The sequence below is a fragment of the Ailuropoda melanoleuca genome, unplaced genomic scaffold (genome assembly GCF_002007445.2).
Source record: "Ailuropoda melanoleuca isolate Jingjing unplaced genomic scaffold, ASM200744v2 unplaced-scaffold11143, whole genome shotgun sequence".
Taxonomy (NCBI): domain Eukaryota; kingdom Metazoa; phylum Chordata; class Mammalia; order Carnivora; family Ursidae; genus Ailuropoda; species Ailuropoda melanoleuca.
The window spans coordinates 1,924-5,500 of NW_023179553.1; the positions used below are offsets into that span (position 1 = coordinate 1,924).

Sequence of the window (3,577 nt, forward strand, 5' to 3'; positions counted from 1 at the left end):
GTATGGTAATACTTGGTGTACATTCCCACATGGAAATAGTAGGAACCCACTGAGAAGTCCCCACCATCTTTTATCAGTAAATAAATGAGAAGCTAGAGGTGGGTGTACTAGGGAGGAAAAAAGGGTGAATTTGGGAAAAGCAGGGTTCCTCAGAGACCTCATTCCTGTGGCCTCAAGACTAGGCTGTTTCTCCATTCAACAGTTTTAAAGGAGTATTTTGTAGCTGGGGCTTTGGATTAAGCAAATTCAAAATAAATGCTGCCTTTGCAACTAATTTTATGTACTTCAAGCATTCTTCAATTCTCAGTCTCAGTCTTCTCATTTGTGAAATCAAGAGACAAATTATCTAGTTTAATAAGAGGATCTATAATATGCCTTACAGAGAAGCTTGGTATAAGATGAGGTTATAACTGTTCCTGCCTTCCGGAAATATATCCTGATAGGTCACTGTGCGTTCTCATTTAGCACTAGGTGGATTCAATTTGCTACCTTCATTTAAAATGCCCTTCTTCTATAGTCACAAGAGAACAAAGAGGTTTCAATATCAGAAATTGAACAACACATTAAAACAGACAATTATAGGGACATCTGGTGGCTCAGTCTGTTAAGCTATTGCCTCTTGGTTTTGGCTCTGGTTATAACCTGGCGGTCCTGGAATTCAGCCCCAAGTGGGGCTTTGTGCTCAGAGGGGAGTCTGCATGGGATTGTCTCTCTCCCTCTTACTCTGCCCCTCCCCCCACTCGTGTGCATGCTCTCTCTCTCTCTCAAATAAATAAATCTTTTTTTAAAAAGCAGATAATTATATTAGTGGGTGCTAAAAAAGCACTTAATAGGATTCATCAAGTAGACCTATTAAAAATCAATAAAATTGGAATACATATATATCATTGAAATCTTGAAAGTTTACCCAGAGATCTAGCAGCCAACCATTGCTCTAGCAGATGAAACATTAATGCCACTTCTGTTTCAAAAACAAGATTTGAAAATTCACTTTTACTTTTAATATTTCATAGTCCAATAAATTAAATAAAGTAAAATGAAATACATTGTGGGAATAGTAGGGAAAACTTACCAGTCATCTATTTTTACTTATATATGCTAAATACAAATAAAATCCTAAAATAAAAATCTACAATAATTCATATGATAATTTGGTAAAATATATATGAATGCAAGATAGAAATGTTTTTTCTCAATCAAANACATTATGTATGTGGAAATAGAAATAGGGAAATATTTTATTAATAACAGCAACAAAATCATACATTTTAAAACTATAGAAATAATTTAAACACGAATAATTTTATTGAAAATTTTTTAAAAAGTGTTAATAAGTGAAACACCTATCATATATTCTTGGATGTGAAAGCTTGTCATCATAAATGTTGATTCTCTTACATTTAATCTATAAAAATAATGTAATTCTTGTTAGGATTCCAAAGCTCTTGTTTGTTTTATGAGAGGGGGATCATTTTATACCATATTAACTAAGTCAGACTATGAGGCTACACTAATAGATCAATGATATGTGATTGTATACATGACACATATATATTACAATCCATGAAAAGGTCTGCAAAACGATGTACACACACGTTGAATGCCATCAGATGTTTCTGTCTTCTCATTTCTCTGCTGTGTTGCTGTTTAACTCCTAGAGTTTCCTCAGTTATTGGGGTGTAGATGTGGTGGGGAAATTAACAAACACAAAACAACCNGATGTACACACATGTTGAATGCCATCAGATGTTTCTGTCTTCTCGTTTCTCTGCTGCGTAGCTGTTTAACTCCTAGAGTTTCCTCAGTTATTGGGGTGTAGATGTGGTGGGGAAATTAACAAACACAAAACAACCACCAAGACACACTTGGAAGGTTGGGACAAGACCTAGATCCTGGCCTCTCTATGCCATGGATCTGTAGGGTAACAGTGGAGAGACCACTGCCTTCTCTGGAGCTTGTAAGCTTTCCTTAATGTCCACATGCACGCTTGCAAGGACAGTGGCATCCATGTATATGTGCTTATGTGTACCCGAGTCACCATGTCATGCACGGTGAACTGAGTTCTTGTCATGGAAACCATGGTGCCAGGTAGCCGTGAGCCACCAGATGTGGAGGGGCATCCTCCTCATTGAGCCCAACCCACCTTCTTGGACTGTAACCTCTTGAGTATTCTCTCTCTAATCCCCTTCATCTTGACACTATAGAGAATCGGGTTCATCAGAGGAGGAAGCAGGAAGTGGACATAGGAGAGAAGAGTATGGGCAGGCTGAGGTACTGGCACCCTGAGATGGTCAATGAGGGCCAGGAGGATCATGGGCACATAGAAGAGGAGCACAGCAGAGAGGTGGGCAGCACAGGTTTGAGCAGCCTTCCAGCGATCCTCGCTGGATCCCAAACCTTGCTACACCCTGCCAATTAGGCCATAGGAGAAGAAAATCAGCAGGGGGTCTAATCCCATGGTTGACAGAACCACCAAGAGACTGTAGACTGCACTCCAAGCTCCCGGGCAGGCCAAATGGGCTATATCTGGGTGCAGACAGTAAGAATGGGTCAGAATCTGGGAGTGGCAGTAGGGCATGTGGGCCAGGAGGAATGGCAGGGGCAGGTGGAGACCCAGGCATCGGAAAGCGATAGCCACACCAATCTTGCTCAGGGCATCGTTGGTGAGGAGCGTTGGGTAGTGGAGAGGGCGGCAGATGGCTAGTGCTCGATCTAAGGCCATGGCGAGCAAGAGAGAGGACTCCATGACAGAAAAGACGTGGACAAAGAACATCTGTAGGAGGCAAGCTGAGGCAGGGATGCACGAACGCCAGCAAAGGCAAGACCCGGCAGGGTGGGCATCAGGGCCGTGGCCAAGCCAACATCAGACACACTCAGCAGGAAGAGGAAGAAGTACATTGGGCGGAGAAGGTGGGATCCAGGGCAATGACCCAGAGGGTAGTACCGTTGCCCAGGGCAGAGAGAAGGTCGATGGTGATGAGTGGTATCGTCCACCAGGAGGGTACGGCTGACAGACCTGGCATGCCCACCAACAAGAAGCTGGGGGCCATTGAAGTGTTATCAGGGCTGACCGGTTGGGGAATGTTGACATAGCTCTGATTCCCACTTTGAACTCTGGAACCTGAAAACTGATTGGAAAGCTTTACTTACTATTTTGACTCATTTTCATGAATGCTATCTAAAACAGCCTGCCTCCTCCTTCCCCAGCCCCAGCACACACACGCTTACACATTCCTCCCTTCGCTGCATACACGTACATTCTACTCTCTATGCCGTGCTCATCTCTGGTCTTGCAGTATTTCCAAAGCTGTCCTTAAATCTGTTCCTCTCCCTAAATTGTTTCCCCACTTTCCTTTAACCTTGCCTTTTCTTGTAGCTTTTTCCTAACTCATGTCCCACCATCAATGGCAAACACCTGCGAGGGGGTCTATACTCCTATAAATACCATTTCGGCTCCACTCACCCCCAGACATTCTGACTTCCATGCTGCCTCAACACACTCACATTTCAGGGGNACATTTCAGGGGACTTTAAGCGCTCTCATTAAAGTCACCAAATACCCCTTGAGTACTGAAGC

At 43.0% G+C, this 3,577-nt stretch overlaps 1 pseudogene; it reads right to left on the reverse strand.

Annotated features, from left to right (window-relative positions):
- Positions 1–2,143: 2,143 nt before the first annotated feature.
- On the reverse strand, positions 2,144–3,050 carry LOC117797679 (annotated as a pseudogene).
- Positions 3,051–3,577: the final 527 nt, after the last annotated feature.